Below are 22,747 nucleotides of genomic sequence, written 5' to 3' on the forward strand. Positions count from 1 at the left end.
ATCTATGAAATGTCTGACAGAGAACTCAGAATAACCCTCTTAAGGATATCCAGGGAGTCACAAGAAAATACAGATAGAATATTAAATGATACCTGGAAAATAATTCAGAAGCAGAATGAGAAACTTGAAGAAGTAATAGAATCAATTTTTAAAAAACAAATAGAAATTCTAGAAATAAAGAATACATTATCTGAATTGAAAAACTCAACAGAAAACTCCAACAGCAGACTTAATCAAAAAGGAAATAATCAGTGAGCTTGAAGATAAAACACATGAAATTATCCACTCTCAAGTTGGGTTAGGGGCACAAGAATGATCAGTTTGTGAAATAAAGTTTGTTTTTTTAAAAATATCTGAGTTGTATAGCATGAATTCAAGCCCTGCTAAAATAGCACAGTAGTCAAGGTGAAGGGCTCTGGGTTCAGACTTCAGGTTTCAAATCCTGGCTCATCACTTTTGTGCAGGAGTTGAAATCTTCCTCTTTTAGTTTCCATCCAGAGGTGCAGTTTGGTGCCTTACAAGAAACCTATGGCCTGCAGAAGAAATCTAAAACCCTCTTATCCAGGACAGCTTTTCAGACGTTGTAAGACAACCTTTGCGTCACCTGTGAGTGTGCCCTTCTTTAGCCTACACTCTCTAGAACTTTCAATCCATAATCACAACATAATATCCACAGCCCCTTTACCATCTAGATTGCTCTCCCTAGAAGTATTTGCGAGTTACCTATATTCCCTTCATACTAATTCTACACTGTTGCCCATCACTGTTCAATAAAATTCCACTTTTATCTTCATGATTGGAATGTTTCTTTTCATTCCCATTGAATCCTCTTCTTTGACTCAAACCCCTCCTGGAATTACTGCAGAATTTAGTCAGCCTGTCAGGAAAAGGCCTCCTGGCAGCTGTTGACTCAACTATCCAGATGTTCGCAATTTTCCCTGTCTTGTCTCCATTAAGCTGGTAGATTTAAACAAAGAGATGAGCTTAATTAGAAGGTCATCTTGCTGGGTCAAGTCCCCTGGTCACTACTTCTGTACAAAGCAAGAATAGAAACATAAGAGAGTAAGGCAGGGGTGTCTGCATTTCCAGCACAAATCCTGAAGTCTGTTCCCCTTTTACTTAATCAAAAAAGATAACTTTCATATAAAGTTATACCTATGAACTAAGAGGTTATTTAGACATATGAAGAATACTGAATTACGGGTCAGAAGAAACAGATTCAGTCCCTGACTCTGCCACTAGCTAGCAAATTATTTATTATTTATGTGCTTCATTTTCTTCGTCAGTAAAAATGAGATAGTACTATTGCCTGGTAGTTACTGAGAGAACTGTGGGACAATTTTTGTGGAGCACCATGTAAGTGACAGAACATTGCACAAATATAAAAATGGTTTTTACCATTATTAATTTTCTCATACTTCGGGCCGAGCCCGTGGCGCACTCGGGAGAGTGCGGTGCTGGGAGCGCAGCGACGCTCCTGCCGCGGGTTCGGATCCTATATTGGAATGGCCGGTGCACTCACTGGCTGAATACCGGTCACGAAAAAGACAAAAAAAAAAAAATTTTTTTTTCTCATACTTCATGGGCATCCAGAAACTTTTGTAAGGTCAGATTATCTTTCCTCTTAGAGAACAATAGATTGTTTTCTTTAGTCCTGTTTTCTAGACTTGAAGAAAAATTCTTTGCATTCACTTGGCATTAGAGCATTTGGTCTTCAATGTACTTGTCTGACACTACATAACATGGCTCATTTTCCAAGGTTAGCTTGCCTACAGTGACTGAACCTATTTGGATGAATATCTGATCCCTTCAAAAAGTGTTTCCAAATGACAAGGATAAAACACTTTTAGGAAGGTCAGCTATGGATAGCCCATGATGTGTTGATGGCTTCAAAGATTGTGTCCTTCCCTAGAGAAGGTATCTTGCTTGAATTTGAGCTTCAGTTTTTCTTGCTTTGGAACTCATATTCATCTTGCCTCTGGAATCCATGCTCAACAACTACAGTCTTTATTTTGGTCATTTATTTTCTTGAGTTCTGAAAAAGTTAGTACAATTTTAGCTAGACCTTTCTTACACCAGGTCCATCTTGATATAAACAAAAACAAAGACCTTGTCTACATTCTGTGGACAATGAGTACCATTTCATATTCCATAGTCCAGGGCCTTTTCTTTTACATATTTAGAAGTAAGAATGAGCAGCCTTCTTCTCTCACATGGGCCATACCACCTAGAAGTCATCCTGAATGTCTTATAGTCTCTATAACTTTATTTGGTTCTCCCTCAAACAAAATCTCTCTGTTTCTGATTATTTGGCCCCAGATGTACCTGGAGCATACTTTCAAGCCAAATCTCATTTTCTTATTTCCTGTCCATATTTTTAACTTCCCCAGACCCCCAGGATAATTTATCTATTGTACTAATATTTGCAGTTAAAGAAGTATAGACCTGCTCCTTCTCAGTCTTTGAGTTCAGGAAATATCTCCAATCATTTTTCAATCATTTGAGGTCCAGAGAGAGCCAAAACATGCCTTTTCTGGGGAAATTTAATCCACATGTTTGTGATTAATTTATATATAAGTCATTAAATTGGTGTTTCTAAGACATTTCATTTGGCAAGCTACCTCTCTCTTTCACCCTTCTAACCCCCTCAAGTCTTATTTGAGTTGGTATGAAGCTGCACCCAGGTGCTTTTCAGTGCTACACAAGGAAAAGTAGTCCTGAATATCTGAGATGCCAGTCTGTCCATATTATAGTTGATATATAACTGCCTGAATTGTGGGTGTCTTACTCTCTAGAGTGATTAAAGAATTTATGATCAGTGTCCCTTTAGGCAGCAGCTGTAACTGTTCCTCAGAGTGAGGTATGGCTTCTAATGACTGATTCACCCAAAGTTCAAATTCATTTCAATTTAATCCCAGCCAATTAAATAATTTTTCACTATGCACCTATTATGAGCTAGGTACAATAATCATAATATTTCCTGCGTTCAATTTGCTCATTGTCCAAAAGGAGAGATTGACCTGTATATTTATAATTATGATAGACAGCTTTTATAGCAAGAACCAGATTCCTATTGGGGACAATTAGGGAAGGTAGAAATACGGCTGGGCTTTGAAGCAAAGTATTAAATATGTTGGGGGTAATCATTAGTAGGTGGTTCCAATGGAAGACATGTAATCTTTGGAGACTGGCTAGCTGGAAATAGGATTAGAAAGGCAGGGCAAATCCAGATTATGGAAAGGCTTGAATGCCATGTTTAGGAGTGGGGTTAAGGTTTTTACGAAGAGGAATAACATGATCATGTCTCTGACTTCGATACACTGGAAGACAGATTGGAAGTGTGAGAAACAGACGGGGAAACCTGTAGGAGGCTGCTGTGATAATCCAGGAAAAGCACTAAAGAGGCTCTAAATGATGCTGGAGACTAGAATAATGACAGCGGGTAGCTTGGCTTTGAGACACATTGCTGAGATGGACTTCACAGGGCTTAGCTATGAGCAAGATATGAGGATTAGGCAGGCTGTGAGTGATCTCTGGGTATATTACCTACATTCTCTGGGCCTTTGTTTCCTCAAAAGAAGATTGAAGATAATGTCTCCAGTTGTCTTAAGGATTAAAAAACATGGTATGAAATGATCTATTTCCTTTGCGGCTCTCATTGTTTGGTAGCTCAAAAGATAAAGATGATAACAAGGTATGTGAACTAGAGTTTCTAGAACAATTCAACACCCATGCTACTTGGGTCTCTGAAGCTTTGGTGTATTCTGCTCAAAGGTTTTTCATATGTGTCTCTATGAATATCTAGTTATTGGCTCATTTAAAAACGTTTAAATTGACAAATAAAAATTGTACATATTTATCATGTACAACATATTTTAAAATATCTATACATTGTGCAATAGCTAAATCAAGCCAATTAACATGTATTATCTCACATAACATCACTTTTTGTGGTGAGAACACTTAAAATCTACTCTTAGCGGTTTTCAAGAATACATTTTTATTAACTAGAGTCGCCATGTTGCACAATAAATGTCTTGAAATTATTTCTGTAATCTAACTGAAATTTTGTATCCTTTGACTAACATCTCCCCAACCCCACCCCACTTCTGCCCCTGGTATCCACTATTATGTTCTCTGCTTCTGTGAGTTGAACTTTTTAAAATTCCACATCTCATATAAGTGAAATCATACAGTATTTGTTTTTCTGTACCTGGCTTATTTTGCTTAACATAATGTCCTCCAAGTTCATCCATGTTGTCCCAAACGACAGGATTTCCTTCTTTTTTGGACTGAATAGTGTCCCATTGAGTAGGTACACCACATTTTCTTTATCCATTCATCTGTTGATGGACACTTGGGCTGATTCCATGTCTTGGCTATTTTATTTTTTCATTTTTTTCATCACATTTTTAATTCTATTTAACTTTTATATAAAAGGTTTCAATCTGCTAAATTAGATTTAACTGACTCCAGTTTCTAAGTCCTCATTGCCAACTATGAACTGAAATTATATCAACTACTCTTACTTCCTACTTCCAATAGCTAGAAAAGAGAGAAAAATATTTGCTCATTACTTTCCATCTCTTTCTAATAGAGCAAATATTTTTTTAATTAACTCATTTATTATTACTATTATTATTTTACATTCTAAGATGTTACAGAGCAGTGGGAGAGGGAGGGGAGAGGTGGGTGGGGGGCAGAGGTGGGGGTCGGGGGCAAGGCTGGCCCATGGCCGGCTCCTTTGCTGGCTTGGCTATTTTGAATAATGCTGCAATGAATATGGGAGTGCAGATATCTCTTCAACATACTGATTTCATTTCCCTTGGATATATACCCAGTAGTGGGATTTCTGTATAATACGGTAGTTCTAGTTTTAATTTCCTGAGGAACTTCCATACTGTTTTCCATAATGGCTGTACTAACTTACATTCCCACCAACAGTGTGTTCCCTTTTCCCCACATCCTCGCCAAGACTTCTTAAAAAAGATTTTGTCTTTTTGATAATAGCCATTCTAACAGGTGTGAGGTGATATCTCATTGTGGCTTTAATTTGCATTTCTCTGATGATAAGTGATTTGAGCATTTTTTCATATACTTGTTGGCCATTTGTATATCTTCTTTTGAGAAATATCTACTCAGATTGCCCATTTTTAAATCGAGCTATTTGTTTGCTTGTTACTGAGCTGAGTTCCTTATATATTTTGGATACTAACTCCTTATCAGATGTATAGTTTGCAAATATTCTCTCCCATTACGTAGGTTGTCTCTTCACTTTGTTGATTGTTTCCTTGGCTGTGCAGAAGCTTTTTAGTTTGATGAAGTCTCACTTGTCTATTTTTGCTTTGGTTGACTGTGATTTGGGGTTCATATCCAAAAAGTCATTGCCCAGAACAATGTCATGGAGCTTTTTCCCTATGTTTTCTTACAGTAATTTTATAGTTTCAGGTCTTACATTTAAGTCTTTCATCCATTTTGAGTGATTTTTTTGTATATGGTGTGAGATAAGGGTCTAATATCATTCTTCTGCATGTGGAAACCCAGTTTCCCAACACCATTTAGGGAAGAGACTGTCCTTTCCCCATTGTATGTTGTTGGCACCTTTGTCAAAAATCAATTGACCATAAATGTGCTAATTTATTTCTGGGTTCTCTATTTTGTTCCATTGGTCTATGTGTCTGTTTTCATGCCAGGGCCATGCTGTTTCGGTTATTACAGCTTTATAGTATATTTTGAAGTCAGGTAGTGTGAGGCTTCCAGAGTTGTTCTTTTTGCTCAAGATTACTTTGGCTGTTCAGGGTCTTTTGTAGTTTCATATGAATTACAAGGTTGTTTTTCTTTTTTCTGTGAAAAATGTCATTGGAATTTTGATAGGGATTGCATTGAATCTGTGTATCACTTTGGGCAGTATGAACATTTTAACAACATTAATTCTTCCAATCCATGAACACAGAATATCTTTCCATTTATTCGTCTTCAGTTTTTTTCATCAAAATGTTTTTAATATGTTACACCTTTTCTTTCTTTCTTTTTTTTCTCAGCAGCTGGTCAGTATGAGGAGCCAGACCCTTGACTTTGGTGTTATAACACCACATTCTAACCAACTGAGCTAATTGGCCAGCCCTCATCAATGTTCTATAGTTTTCAATGTATAGGTCTTTAATCTCCCTGGTTAAATTTATTCCTAAGTATTTTATTTTTTGTGACTATTGTAAATGGGATTATTTTCTTGATTTCTTTTTCAGATAGTTCATTGTTAAGTGTATAGAAATGCTACTGATTTTTGTAGGTTGATTTTATACCCTGCAATTTTGCTGAATTCCTTTATTAGTTCTAATAGTGTTTTGGTGGAGTCTTTAGGGTTTTCTATATATATAAGATCATGTTGTCTGCAAACAGGAACTATTTAACATCTTCCTTTCCAATCTGGAAGCCTTTTATTTCTTTATGTTGCCTAATTGTTCTGGCTAGGACTTCCTGTACCCTGTTGAATAGAAGTGGTGAAAGTAGGCATCCTTGTCTTGTTCCTGATCTTAGAGAAACACCTTTCAAATTTTCACCAAGAAGTATGATGTTAGCTGTGTGGTTTGTCATACATTGCCCTTATTGTGTTGAGATACATTCCTTCTACACCTAATTTGTTGAGAATTTTTATCATAAAAGGATATTAAATTTTGTCAAATGCTTTTCCTGATTCCTGAGGTCTAGTGTACCAACCTGGCACTGGGGTGGGCCTTAAGGCTGAGTCCACAGGGCCTGGCCTAGTGCTGAATAGGCCCAGAGCCTGTATCCACAGGGGTCTTCCAGTGTTGATCTGATGACCAGGGCTATGGGGTAAGGCCTTATGTTAGGGAGGCCTGAAGCCTGGGACTCTGGAGGCCAGAAGGTTCTGGAGGTGATCTGTAGCCTGAGCCTGCTAAGGCTGTCCTTGTCCTGGGCTGCAGGATCCTTCCTGGTGACAGGGTAGGCTTGGGGGCTTAGTCTAAAAGTACGAGCCTGAAGTCTAGACCTGTGGGGGCCTGACCAGTGCTGGGTTTTACTGGGGCAGTTCCAGTGTCAGGATCCAAGGCAATGTTTGGTTCTCACTTCCCTCTCCTTCCTCCAAACAGAAGGTATTTCTCTCAGTGGTGTGCTGCCTGGTGTTGGGATAGGGGTATAAATTGTTCTTCCCACCCTTTTGCATGCATCTTTTCTTACTTCTGTCCTACACCAAGGGGCTGTAATCTCTTCACCTATTTCCTCAGCTCTGGTGAAGGTATTTTTGTGTGTGATAGCTGTTAAAATTGATGTTTTTGTGGGGGGACAATAACTGCAAATTCCCCATTCTGCTGTCTTGCTGACATACTCCTGGTCTTCTTTATGACCCATTTTAAAGGCAACCAGTCATCACATTGATGTATAGTGTTTAAAATGATCATTAGCAAAAAGGCCATGTTTCCTAAAGGGAATCTGAGCTGCTAACTAATAATCAAAAACACCTTTAAGACCAGCTGTGGGTAATTAGCACATTTGCACCAGTGATTCCCTACCCTGGTTTGAGAATCTAATTCAGCAAACAGTTTTTTCATGTCTTTTAGGTATGAATATGTACTGGGTGCTAGAGAAGATATAAGGAAAGTATACCAAGACCCTACCCTCAAGGAACTCATATTCTAGAAAGGGAAATAATGACAAGCTTACAAAAAACTATAAATATTTATAAATAACACCATACATGATACAGATAAAATGTTACTGAGGTTAGAAACAGGAGAAAAAACATTCACTTAGGAGAATTCAAGAAAAGCGCCAAGACAGAGTTGGTCTTTGAGATGGACCTTAAAATCCAGCTATAGTTTTGTCTAATGGAGATGTTGGGGAAGGCAATAACAGCAGCTGAAGAAATCCAGTCATGCACTCACCCAATCAGTCCCTCTCTCATTCAAGTTTTACTGAGTGCCTACTATATGTTTGAGAAAGAAGAGATAAAACAAAGTCTCCACACCCAACATTTCAGCCACTTTAACTCAAATGTTTCTCCTCATGGGAGAGGAGAAAAAGAGATGAATAGGTGAAGTTCAACATAATATGGTTAGTATTTTATAAAGGTCATTAATTAAATGCTGTCTGTATTAGGGTTCTTCTGAGAAATAGAACCAATACCAATAGAATACACACACACACACACACACACACACACACACACACACACACACACACACACACACACACACACACACACACACGGTTGACCCTTGAACAACATGTATTTGAACTGCACAGGTCCATTTGTATGTGGATTTTTTTCAATAAATATACTGGAAAAATTTTGGTTAATGTCATGCAGACATACCTAACCAAACAGTTAAGTAGCCTACCTAACAGTAGGCTGTTAGTAGGCTATTAGTAGTTAGTACTTAACTACTACTGAAGTAACAACTAGGCACACCTCTACCCCCCAATCCTCCCACCCCCACAGGACTTGGAGTGCACATGGCAATGACAAGGGGGAAAGTGCGTGTGGGACTACTAACTACTTACTACACTTAAGTGGTAGTTAACTAGTTAAAGTGTATGTGGGACTACTAACTACTTACTACACTTAAGTGGTAGTTAAGTAGTTAAGTGGTTAAGTTTTGGGAGAGTCACAAGTTATATTCAGACTTTTGTGCAGGGAGATGGGGGTAGGGGGTTGTTGCCCCTAACCCCCACATTGTTCAAGCATCAACTACACACACACACACACAACTACACATATATGTACATATATAAATGTAGGTATAGAGAGAGACAGACAGAGACAAAGATGGAGACACATAGAGAGAGAGTCAGAGAAAAAGACTGATTTTAAGTAATTGGTTCATACTAGTGGAGGTTAGCAAGTCTGAAATCTGCAGAGTAGGCTGGCAGACTGGAGACCCAGGGAAGATTTTAGGTTGCAGTTCAAGTCTGAAGGCAGTCTTCTGACAGAATTCCTTTTTGCTCAGGGAAGGTCAGTCTTCTTTTTTTATTAAGGTCTTCTATTGATTGGACGAGGCTCATCCACATTGTGGAAGGTAATTTGCTTTACTCAAAATCTACTGTTTTAAATGATAATTTAATCTGAAAATATCTTCATAGAATTATCTAGAATAATGTTTGACCAATTATCCGGGTACTGTGGCCTAGCCAAGTTGACACATAAAATTCACCATCATACCATATGAGACAAATGAAACAAAACTAGTCTCAGACTCTGAAAATGTGGAAGCAGTTTTGGAACTGGGTAATGAGTAAAAGCTGGAAGAATTTGAAGGAGCAGGCTAGAAATAGCCTAGCTGCTTGTGGAGTTTAGAAGACAAGAAAACCAGGGAAAGTTTGGGACATTCTAGAGACTGGTCAAATGGTGGTGACTAGAACGCTTGTAGAAATAGGAACTATAAAGACCATTCTAAGGAGATCACAGATAGAAATGAGAAGAAGCTTATTGGAAACAGGCAAAGATCACACTTGCTGTGAACTGGCAAGGAATGTGGCTGCATTCTGTTCATGACTCAAAGTTTTGAACTTGGAATGTGGAACTTGAAGGTGCTGACCCAGGGTACTTGGAGGAAGAAATTTCTAAGCAGCAAAACATTCAGGAAGCTGCATGGCTACTTGTAACAGTCTATGCTGAGTTATGGTGGCAAACATATGATGTAAAGCCAGAATTTGAAAAGGAAGCAGAGTGTAAAGATTTGGAAAACTTGCAGCCTGGCCATGTGGTAGAGAAACAGAAAGCATTTTAGGGAGAACAATTCAATAGTATGGCCCAGCAATCCTTTGTTAAGGAGATGAGTACAAAAGAAAGGGATTATCAAGAGAAGGGAAGAAAGACCTTGATGGCATTTCAGAGGCTTCCGCTTCCATCACAGACCCTGAGGCCTAGAGAGACAGAATGGTCTCGGGGAACAGGCCTGAGGGACCCTCCACATGCTCACTGCCCAGGGCTACCTCAGGATGCTGCTCCCCACACCAGCATCACAGCTGCTTTGGCTGCTCCAGCTGTGGCTAAATTGGCCCTAGGTGTGTCTGGACTCACAGGTTTGGAAAATACAAGCCAAAAGCCCTGGCAGTGTCCACGTGGTGTTAAGTCTGTAGGCTTGCAGAATGCCAGAGCTGTGAAGGCTTGGGAACCTCCACCCCAATTTCAAAAGATGTATGGAAAAGCCTGGGGGCTCAGGAAGAGATCTGTCATGGGGCAGATTCACCGTATAGAGCCTTCGATAGAGCAACACCTAGCAGAAACGTAGGGTCAGAGTTGCAGCAGAGAAACCCTATCAGTACAATGCCTAACGGAGCTGTGAGAGAGGGACCACCACAGAGACTCCAGATTTGTGGAGCTACCAGTGTGCAATGCCAGCCTGTGAGGGCTAAAGCATGGCCTCAGACCGGGAAAGCCATAGGAATGGAACTGCCTGAGGACTTGGGGACCCAACCCCACACCAGCATGCAGAGGATGTGGAACATGGAGTCAAGGTGTATGATTCGCCAGCATTGAGATTTGATGCCTGCCCTCTAGTTTTTGGACTTGTTTGGGACCCATTACACCTTTCTTTTTGACTATTTCTCCCTTTTTGAATGGGAATATGTACCGTATACTTGTCCCACCATTGTGTCTTGAAGTAGATAACTTGTTTTGATTTCACAGATGGGGCCTTGAGACTTTGCACTTTTGAATTGAAACAAGTTAAGATTTGGGGGCTATGGGAATGAAATGATTGTATTTGTATGTGAAAAGAACATGAGTTTTGGGGGCCAGGGGTGGAATGCTGTGGATTGATGTCCCCCCAAAACTTTGTCCCTACTGTGACAGTGTAAAGAGGGTAGAAAATCCTATTACGGTAATTGAAAGGTGGGGCCTTGAAGAGGTGATTGGACTGTAGGACCGTGTAATAGTGAATGGATTAATAGTGGTGGTCACGGGCGTAGTTCTGAGGGCTTTAAAAGGAGAGCACGTGAGAATCTCTTTCTTCTCCACCATTCTCACCATGTGGGACCCTGCATCACCAAAGTAACCGCCAAAGAAGGTCCTCACTATAAGTATTCCCTGTACTTTAGATTTACCAGCTTCTGAAACTGTAAACAATACATTTTGTTTTCTTATAAATTACCCAGTTCCAGGTATTTTGTTATAAGCAACAGAAATGTACTAATATATGTACCCACTAGGATGGCTATAATCACAAGACAGGCAATAACAAATTTTAGTGAGGATGTGGAAAAATTGGAACCCCCATACGTTGCTGGTGGGAAAATAAAATAATGAAACTTCTTTGCACAACAGTTCGGCAATTCCTCAAAACTTTAAACATAGAGTTTCCATATGACCCAGAAATTCCACTTCTAGGTGTCTTAGTCCATTTGTGTTGCTATAACAAAATACCTGAGACTGAATAATTTATTAAAGAATAGAAATTTATTTCTCATGTTTCTGGAGGCTGGGAATTCCAAACCAAGGCACCAGCAGGACTGTCTGGTGAGAGCTGAACTCTGCTTCCAAGATGGTGCCTTTTTGCTGTACCCTCCAGAGGGGAGGAATGCTATGTCCTTACATGGTGGAAGGGACAGAGTGGCAAGAGAACACTCCCTTCAACCTCAAGACCTTTATAAGGATGCTAATCCCATTCCAAAGACTTAATCATCTTTCAAAGGCCACACCTCTTAATACTATTGCATTGGGGATTAAGGTTCAACATGAATTTTGGAGGGGAGGCCATCATTCAAGCCATACCACTAGGTATATACCCAACAGAAATGAAAAACATACAGGAGTACTTCAAAAAGTTCGTGGAAAGATTTGTACTATATTTCAATTCTATTTTTCCATGAACTTTTTGCAGTACCCTCATATACCACACATTGCATACAAATGTTTAATTGCAGCATTTTTCACAATAGCCACAAAGCAGAAACAGTCCTAATGCCTACCAACTGATGAATAGATAAATTAAATGTGGCATATCCATGCAATGGAATATTATTCAGTAATAGAAGGTAATGAAGTGGTGATACATAGTACAACACAGATGAACCTTGAAAACATTATGTGAAGTGAAAGGAGCCAGATACAAAAGTCACATATTGTATGATTCCATTTATATAAAATGTCCAGAAGATGTAAATCTATATAGAGAGAAAGTAGAAAAGTAGTTGCCAGGGGCTGGGGAAAGGGAGAAATGGTAGCAACTTCTAATAAGTATGGGACTTCATTTTGGGGTGATATTCTAAAATAGATTGTGGTGATGGTTGTACAACTCTATGAATATACTAAAAATGATTGAACTGTACACTTTTAACAGATGAATTTTATGATATGTGAATTATATCTCACTAAATATGTTATTAAAAAAATCAGATTAATGTCAATGCAAAGCCTTGCTTACTGGTGTGGAGCTGTGCTCTCCCTCAGTGCCAACATCTTACTCTTCCCCTCTATCCCAACTCTAGCGTTTTTAAGGCTAAAGATGACTAGAGGCAGGGCTGAGGTCTCCCTGTCTCCAAGGGGAACCAAAAGTCATATGCATCCACTTGAGCATGCTGGGAAACTTTGCAGAGGAAGGAACTCAAACTTTTATGGCTCTGTTGGACACAGGTGCTCAAGACACTATCCTTTCTCTTTTGTCGGGGAGGAGGGCTCCTCAATTCAACTGATAAAGTTTGGGCAAGTTTCCCAGTAGGGAAAATAAATCTAAGTTGACCTTGCGGGTGAAGCCCTTTGAGCCAGTTCAGTGTCCTGCTGTGGTTTTCACTGCTGAATGTATATTGGTGTTGAAATTTCACATGCTTGTGCTGTGAATGCTCATAACATCCAGAGGGGAGTCTCCTGATAGAGAAGAGTCATGTGTAGAGAAGTGGAACATGTAGTATGATGTTTACATGTCGTGGTGATATTCACATGTAGTAGGACACATAAATCACTCCCCAACTTGCCTCCCTATCCTGTCCCAACTGGTCCCAGGAGAAGAAATGAAACTCATAACCTTGATTAAGGTCTAAAAGATAGCAAGGATAGTAAGAGATATAACATCTCGATCTACAGCCCTGTATGTCCAGAGGAATGGGAACTGGAGATTTATGGTGGATTACCCCTAACTGAATTCAGTTGTTACTCCTATTGCACAGACTGAGGGCACTTGTTATGATGTGTTGGATTGACATCTTTTTTTCTATTCCACCTGCCCCCAAGGGCAAGGGTCAAGATCAGGTCACATTCATGGCAAGGCCTCCAATATATGTTTACAGTACTTCCCAGGAGGTAAGATAAAGGGAGGGACATTAATGACCTTTAGTTTTTCAGAGCCAATCCTGGAACCTTCCTCAAGAAGGAAAATGCCCTGTTATAGCTCTCCCAAACAATTTAATTGATTCTAGATCTGACATCCATCATCAGATGGGTAAACATTAGGGGACAGTCCAGCTCCTGCACAGTTCATGGTTCTAGGGGAGGAGAGGTTTTAAAGTCATCCCATTTTTATGGGAGTAGACACGTACATATATAATAATGGGGCAAAATGGTAACTGCCATAAGGAATGTAAAGACCCTATACTGCTCCATTAATGTATTAGGGGTGAGCAGTGAAACTAACCTGCTGCTGCATGAAATTGAAAATTTGTTCATTTCTTCCTTTTTTACTTTCATTATTAAGTAAAAATGTAAACCTATAAAAGTCAGCGGTTAAACGACAGTTAAATGTTTTATCTCTGGATCATTTTATTTTACCTTGAAGCCAGTTTTTTGCTTCCTCATTGCTATTTCTATCTACCTTGCCTCTAGGGGATACAGTCGACCAGATTCTTCTGCTCTTGACAAAGCTGTGACAGAACCAAACAGAGGGAGAAGACCAAGTAGTACTGAAGAACCACAGAACTCTGAACCACTGCCTTGCTCTGTTCCCTTGGGTGAATTGCTGGACCTCTCTGGGTCTCAGTTTTCTTCTCTGCCAAACAGAATGAGTATATCTATCCTATTTACCTTATCAGGAAGCTGGAAAAGGCAGATGAATTAATGGAATAAGTAAGCTGTGGAAACTTAAAGTAGGGCATAAAAAATAAAGTCAAAGAAGCCAAAGAATAAAACTATTATTATATATATGAAGTATTAAATAAAATGTGAAGGATTTTGAAGATTTTGAAGCACACTCTATGTGCAAACTAACATTGTTGTAACTAAAATATTTCCTGTTACTGATAATTTGTAAATAGAACCTGTCTGGTACTACTGGGATGACTGTTTCCGAGGTGTTCCTATCTTTCCCAATATGTTAGAATTTCAACCAAGTCCAAGGAATACTTTTCATATATTTAGAATATATGATAATGGTAATATTATTATGTACTTACTAAATGTCAGGCACTGTCTTAAGCACTGACACTAACCCTATGAAGTATGGACTATTAGCATCCCCATTATACAGATGGTACAAGATGAGGGAATCTGCAAAAGGCGACACAGCAAATAGACAGTGGAGCTGGAAGAGTTTGAGTCCAGATCTGTCTGAGTCCAGAGCCCAGGCTCTTAAGCACTAAGCTGTACTGCTTCCTTGTACACAGTCTGCACACAGCACCTGACAATAACAGCCTGCCTTAAATCTTTCCATTACTGAGCAATATACTGCAGCCTCCAGAATCCCAGTCACCAAGCATCTTTAGAATTCAGCAAGGATTGACTGTAATCAGAGCATTGTGGGGGTATGAACATAGGAGTGATGACTTCTGTTTCCAAGGAGCTTATAGTCAGAGAGAGGAAATTAGATGTATTCAAACAATTCTAATAACAAAAGAAAGTGCTAAGTGCTATAATAGGGCTACAGCAGCCTTGGGAAAAGAGATGACTCCCTGAATGATTTCAAAGTGAAATAGTGCAGTTTAATTTTATTTTACAAGGTTTTAAGTTCAGCAGGGAGGTCCATCTGAAGATACTGGTATGGAAATAGGTATTGAAGATGAATTAGAAAACATCAGAGCTCAAGGGGAACTCAGACGACCAAGTTCAACCTTCACATTTGACATGGGCCCAGAGCACCCAGCGCCCCACAATGAGTGAGCTGGTGGAGGAACCTGTAGTGACATCCAGAACTCCTGGTCCTCCCCTCAGTGAGCCTTCTATCCTAAGGCCTCCTTTCCTTTCTGCTGTCACAACACCACAGTGCCCTGGGGCAAGAAGATTTCTCAGGAACATGTGTTCTTTCGTTAACTAATATTACAAATGTCCACTAATGACATCTTGTTGCCCAAGCTTTCTCTAATTCTCCCCTCCAGATCCTCCTTTCCAGCCAGTAGTAATATTTCCTATCTCAGAGGTCTAAAGAACCTATTGTCTGTGGTTCATTTGGATTCCTCCCTTCCTCCCTTCTTTTAGCAAATATTTATTGAGTACCTTCTACACAGAGAAACTCATGTTAGACTCCGGACATAATGAGTGAACAAGACAGACTTTACGTACATCACCTATTTACTATCTCTCCAAGGCTTTATGTTTTGTCACCCTGAACAGATTGTAAACATTGAGAGAAGGAATCTGACTTTATTTTTGTGTTCCACAGCAACTAAAATGGTGCTTTGCTTTAGTGTATGTCACAACACCCTAGCACAAGGCCATTAAAAAAAAAAATTACCACTGAAATTTGCAAACATACACAAAAATAGAATAGTATAACAAAGTCCCAAATGTCTTGACATTCTCATTTCAAAGCCTGATGACAGGTGACAGAGGGTACACATGGAAATGGCTGGGTCAGTGATGGGGAAACACTGTAGGCATTAGGGGATCGCCTCTGTGCCTGGCCACGTGTGGACAAAGCCTCAGGCTGGTCTTAGAGGCACTGCATGGCCTCTGAAGTGTAACTGAGCTGTTTCCCCTTTGCAGCCTTTGCAGATGCTGTTTCCTCTGAGAGAATGTGCTTCTCTTCCACCAGCTACCCTAACGGCTGCCTCTTCAGTGAAGACTTAGTTGGCCACACTTTCCAAAGAGGTCTCCCTCCTGATTACTCAACTTAGCAACCTGTTTGTCTCCTACACAGCATTCTAAATTCTGTAATTAATTATTTATTAGTTTAGTTATTTTTAGTCTCTCCTAAGCTGTAACCTCCAGGGAGGGCAGGGATCTTGTCTTTTTCCTTCACCTCTATTTCCTCAGAAACTAGACATGTCTGGCATGTAATAGATAATAAGTATTTGTCAAATGAATGATGGTAGTACTAAGTATTTTGTTAATATCTCTGTTGGAGCAAGAGGAGTACAGAAGAGTAGAGGAAAAGGAAAAGTAATTTCTAACTTAGGGTAAATGGAAGTCTCTAACCCAGTGCTTCTCAATTCTGGCTGCACATTAGAACCACTTGGGGGGCTTTAAAAAATGCCAACACCTGGAGTCCTCTACACTCCAACTAAATCAGAATCTCTGGGGCTGGTGCCTGAGCACAGATTTTTTTTTTTTTTTTTTTTTTTTTTTTTTTACCTGATGGTATTGTGGGTATTGCTGTACTAACTGTCTTGGAAAATAATCAGGTTAAGAGTCTATTTCATAAGACTCTCAAATCTTTTGGGTTGGTTATTAAAAGTCTCATTTTGATGACTTTCCTGACCATGAATTTTCTATAGAAATAAAAATAAATTGATAAGACCTTATCTTCCTTTGACAAACTGTAGGCTAGTTCTTAGAGTAATAAAGAGTACTAGAACACACCAACACCTACCCAAATCTTTTTCAGCTATAAATTCATAACATTCAGCTAGGTATCAGTGACCATTGAACTATTTCTTACCTAGTTCTAAGAGCTCTGCTGATGACAGGGTTTACGAGCAATATCTCCCATAATTTCCCACTAGTGCTCTATTTTAATAGCAAAACATTCAGGCAACTATTACAAGACTAAATATATATGCTTCAAGAAAACTTTGCACGTTATAATACCCATTATATGTTTTAATGTGTCTTCTGAAATGTCATATAAAATAAATCCATGTTTTTTCATTATTTTTACTTGGAATAATTTTGGTTTGAGCACAGATATTTTTGTAAAGCTCCCTAGGTGACTATAATCTGCAGCCAGACTTGAGAATCACTGCTCTAAGGAAGAAAAGCTATAAGGATGTTGACATCAAGATGAGGGCAGTGAATTCTGGAGTAGAAGGCAGATCTTCTTGGATCAAATTTAGAGTAAGTAAGAACGGTGTGTTCTATTTAATTCTTTCAATGCTTAAAACCGAATCAGATGAAATAAGCAGAAATTGATAATAGCTGAAAGTGAGTGAGTGAGGTGCCTAATGGCTGATAGATTTTAAAATTTATAAATACTGTAGTGTATTTAAATAAGAATAAAAACCACAATTTTATGTTCATTTGTACAATCACAAAATGTAATTTAAACAACCACAAAAACATAATTGAATTAGAAAAAAAAGATATTAATATAATATCTTTGGCTCTCATGGTCACTTCTATCAGAGACTTATTTGTTGGTCTCTAAAGGTCATAACCAGACATCACTGTGCACTTAATGTTTGCAAATATCTAAAATGAAATAACCTTAAATTCATCATATTGTGGCAAATATGATGAATCCACCAAAGTTCATTCCTTTCTTTCCTCTCCCTTCTTTCCTTTCTTTTCTGCCTTCCTCCCTCCCACTCTCTCTTTGTCAGATTATTTTAGGTAATTTTTTAGTGTTTTTGGTGAGCTGATGAGGTTAGGTGAGGTGTAGCTCTGCTCATCCAGAGCTGACCCTGCTGCTCCTCATCTGCAGGATGCCTCAGAAGTGGCACACTACGCTTCTCAGCTCAAGCGCAGTGAGGCTGTAATTGCTGCTTCTCCTGAATTTATTCAGGTCACCACACAATGTGCTGTCGCTGTAATCCCTCAGTGCTGCAATCTGGGAACAATATAAATGGTTGATGGCAGAGTGGGATTTTCAATTGCTGCTTCTCAGTGATTCACATAATGTGCTGTCATTAGCACTTTGATGTGACATATCATGGTTTTCAGGGCTTATTGGGCCATTTATAAATACCAAATGAAAGTGCTAGACCTAGTACTGCAGCCTGGTTACTGCCTTAATTTCCTTTCCTGGGAAAGGCTGGCAGCATCTTCTCTGGAGGGAAATAAAATGTAATTTTTAGTTTGTCCTTAACCATTTGCAGTTAATTCCTCTCAAGTGCAGGAATCACAGCTTTCCTTTTTTGGTCTTCTAGTTTCCTAGTAATCTTTTATAAAAAAAAGTTTTTTCATACATTAGTCATCACTACTTGAATTGATTTCTAGATATCTGTACAAATATTCAAATGTGTAGTATCTCACCATAGTTATGTTCAGGCTATTAGTGATTATTATTAGGACTTACAGAATTTTACACTTCACAAAGTGACTTTTTAAATAATAATAGTTAAAATTTATTGAGTATTTACCATGTGGTAAAAGATACATATGCACTGGCTCATTTAATCCTTTCCAACAACTCTCTGAGATAGACATTATTATCTTCATTTTATAGGAGAGGAAATTGATGTTTATTGAGGTTTAGTAATAAATCCAAGAGCATATAGCTAGTAAATGATAGAGCTGGGTTTGAAATCCAGGTCAGTTTGATCCCAAAGCCAATACTTTTAATCAGTACCTTCAAATCCTCCCCATTCTCCAACACCAGCACAGTTAGTCCCGTTTTACAGAGGAGGAAATGAAGATCCATGCAACTAGAAAATTATGGTGCCGTGTTTTGAGCCTGCATCTTCTGATTTCAGGTCCAAAGCTCTTTCCACTTCCCAAGGTGAAGGCTTCCATCAGGGTGAGCTGTTACAACTGCTGGCCATGTGTTGCTGACATCCTATGCACACTGCTCAGGTTGATAAATAAGCAAAGAACAAGATCTGGTAGTAAAAAAAAAAAAAATCAGGGAAGCTTCTGTGTAAAAGCATTAGGGGTGAAAGAGCTGCCTGCATGGTCAGATGGTGCACAGCACAGGCTCTGACCTAAGAAGCCAGGGTTTAGAGGCGCAGAGGAGAAAAGAAGTAAATCATGTCCACTGGGCATGCAGCCCAGGTTCTTCGGCCACTGACGTGCAGCTAGCCTGAGTCTCCGTGATTGATCCTGCAGCCAGGATGCCCTTCTCTCAGCAGCCAGAGGGTCCCACAAAGGAAGGCTGCACATGGAGAAGTCTTTGTCAGGGCCCCTAATGAGAGGATTGGGTTTCACATCACAGCTATCCCTAAACAGGTACACTCTGCTTCTTTCATCTTTCTGATGGCTCCCACGGGAAAGAAAAGAAAAAAGAAAGAAGGCTACACCAGGAAACAGGTCACAGGCCGGTTTGGCTGGGCTTTGTACTTTCCCTGCCCTACCACCTCCAGGTCTGAAGCTTTGAAATTCTTTAATTTTCACACACCCTGTGTGGCCACTGGACAGTAATGGGAAAAGTTTCCTAAATAATTTTCATAATTTATCCACCATGACTTATTGCAAAATTAATGCCTCTGTCTCTTTGCACATTGCCTCTGTTTGGAAGATCCCTCAAGACCCTGAACTCTTCTTCCTATGGCTAACTTGCCCTTCTTCAAGATGCAGCTCAGGCAGTGTCTCCTCCAGAAAGCTTTCTTTGATGCCCCATGCCTGCTCTCCACACAATCTGGCTTCTGTATCCCTCTTCTACCTTACTCATGCACTTCTGCCATAGTCCTTGCTAACTTATCTGTCTCCCTGTCTATATACAAGCTTCTTCAGGACAGGGACAATGTCTCTAGTGTCTAGCACAGTATAGAGCACAGGAATGTAATAAGTGTTTATGAATGAATGAAACATGAATGATAAGTAAGTAAGCCCGAGGTCATATTTGCTTAGCTATTTAAAGCATTTAATCCTTTTGAGGCAATCTATTTTTTCTTTAAAAATAGACTTTGTTTTTCAGATTTTAAAAACAATACTACTGATTGCAGAAATTTTACATGTAAAAAATCCACAAAGAAGAAAATAAAAACTGCCTGTAATCCCACCACTCAAAGAAAGACACTTTTAACATTTAGATGTGTTCCCTTCCAGTTCTATATGTGTATATACAAAATCGGAATTCTAGAATTGTCATACCTAACTTCCTCAAGGATTGTAACAATAACTTTTGGAGGTAGATAGTGGAGGCATTTTTTATCTTAATTCAAGTGATGGGAAAATCGGAACTCAAAGACACATATTTAATTAATGGCAGAGCTAGGACTAGAACCCACAAATCTCGTCATATTTCCAGGCTCCTGCTGCTCCTTATGATGCTTCCTAATTAGATGCTATTCTTTTTGCATCAATTCAGCATCAGTGGGACACGGGTTTGTAACTGGGTGTTCTTCTGTGTATCCTCAGAATGCTTAGCATAGAGCCAGACACTTTTGAGGTGTTGACATTTTTTGAATTGAATTATATTTGTGTGAAGACTGCTTTAGCTAGCCTGGAGTGGGAGTTAAGAAGATGTTGACTAATAATTCACCATTCCTTTCTCTCTGAAAGCTCTGTAAATCAAGCTCTTAAAAAAAAGCATCAAGTTAAATTCCAAAACCCCCTCTGAGGAGAAATGCCCATATCTGGTGGGGTCTGGACTATGTCCACCAAATGTACAGATATCTTCTGCACAAACATCGCCTACTCCCAAGGGAGCCCATGACAGACTAACTAGCTGTGGAGACTCTCATGTCCCCTCTTTCCCAATGGCAGGGGGGTCAGGGGAAAGGGGCGTGAGTTGAGTGATGAAGCATGGATGAATTAAATGTTCTTCTCTTCCCAGGAGAAGAAAAAATCTCACATCAGGAGGAGGGTTGGCACTTTTCTAGAGGAACAACCATGAAGAACAAGAGATGTAATTGAAAATAATCTTTTCCGAGGCTGTTTCTATTTTAAAGGACCATCCTCGTATTCTCTCAATCTTAGACTGGCACCACTGGAATAGCCCTGCCAGAGCTGGGCTGGAATGCCTCAAACTGAGATCAAAGTTGTCTGGGCAGGTGAAGGGGGAATATGGGATATGGGTTGAGCAGCAATAAGGCCAAAATGCTCATTTTTTCTGAATTTATCCAAGAACACTAACAAAAACAAACAAGACAGTATTTGCTAAGAAAATTTCTTCCTGAAATGTACTGGATTTGAAGGAACTGAAACAGAAAATACTGATTTTTCTGGGATGCAACCAAAACACAACTCACTAATCCCCTAAACTCTTAACAAATTCTCTTGAAGATTTAATCACAATGTAGAATCCACAAGTTTTTATTGGCAGTGTTTGGTTATCAATTGCACAACTCTCTCAAGTAGCAACCAATACGATTCCCAGGTCTGTCCCCATTACACATTCCAGGGGCCTGCGGCAGTGTCTGTCAGATTGGTACCCTGGTCTAGTCTTGTAAACTTTCCAGGGGAGACTTAGGACACATTCTTCCAGCTGCCAAGTTCTCTACTTATAGGGTGCAGAATTTATTAGTGCAAAGAAAGATAAAAGGAAAGCCTGCTACCTTTTTAAGTGCTTTTACATACGGTTTCTTTATTAGAGCTTGGTGTTTCCAGAAATACAGCTGCCCAGCTCATTTGAACCTTTGTGCTAAGTCAGTGGAATTTGTTTTAGCTTCCTATGAACATCTATGAGCTCTGCTTCCACCACGTATCAACCAAGGTCTTTTGTGCCATGCTTTTAAAGAAAGGCACTAGCAAAAACTCTCATTCAGGGAGAACAAAGTCATGAGGACTTGTGCCTTTAACTCATGCACAGCCATGCAAAGGTACAGAGAGAGTCAACATGGAATCCAGGTCTGTCCAACTCTGGAATTAAGCCTGTCTAGTTACGCAAAGACCATCTTGTTCTAGCCTGCTTTCTTCTTTTCAGTTCCCCAACATGCCTGTTTTCATATCCAGACTCAACTGTAAGGCAAAATTGGCCTCAGACCACACTGCAAGGAGAGCACTGCAAGAAACATGTGGCACACCGAAAAGAAAAATGGATTTCGAACTAGAAAACTCTGAATGCTCCAGCTCTTACTACTTGTCTTTCCTTGAATAAGTTACTTAACAACTTCATAGAACCTTAGTTTCTCTCCAGAAAAATAAGTATAAATAGACATATTTATCTCACCAGGCTTTCTTCAGAGCAATTATGACAAATTGCAATTATCTTGTTCATTTGTGTGTTTATTTTCCATTTCTCAGTACGTTTCCCCACAGTATAAGCTCCAAGAGTTCAGGGACCTTGTCTTTTTGGTTCACCACAGTGGCACGTTGGCAGGAATAGCAATCAGCACATAGTGCATAATCAAGAAGAGTGAATGAAATTTTAATAAGTGAAGGAAGGAATGAAGGAAAGAAGGAAAGAGGAAGGACAGAGGCATTGGTGATGCACCATCTATGGAAACAACCTGTAAGTTGTTAAGTATTATCTACATTATTAAAAAAAATAACTAACATTTGGTGCATTCATTATGCCTGGGTGATCTTTATAAAATGTTAGTTACATCATTTACTTCCCTGATTAAAGGCCTCCAATGGCTTTCCGTAGTACTTACAATAAAACTTAAACTCCTTCTGGCTTACATGTGTGATCTGACCCATGCCTACTTCATTTCCAACCAGTCTGCCCCTTCACTGCCATGCCCCAGTCACTCTGGTGTGCTTGTGTTTCCTCAAACATGCCAAGTTTGTTTCTGCCTTGGAGCCTCTTTCCCTGCCTGGAGAGCTCTTCTGTGAAATCTGCATAGCTGGCTCTTTGCTGTCATTAGGCTCTTGGCTTACATGTCA

General features: G+C 39.5%; 1 protein-coding gene across 3 annotated transcripts in view; it reads right to left on the bottom strand.

Annotated features, from left to right (window-relative positions):
- Nucleotides 1-22,747, bottom strand: part of HPSE2 (heparanase 2 (inactive)) — a 715,375-nt gene that overhangs the window by 107,224 nt on the left and 585,404 nt on the right. The gene's annotated exons all lie outside the window — the stretch shown is intronic.

The sequence above is a fragment of the Cynocephalus volans genome, chromosome 7 (assembly GCF_027409185.1).
Source record: "Cynocephalus volans isolate mCynVol1 chromosome 7, mCynVol1.pri, whole genome shotgun sequence".
Taxonomy (NCBI): Eukaryota; Metazoa; Chordata; class Mammalia; order Dermoptera; family Cynocephalidae; genus Cynocephalus; species Cynocephalus volans.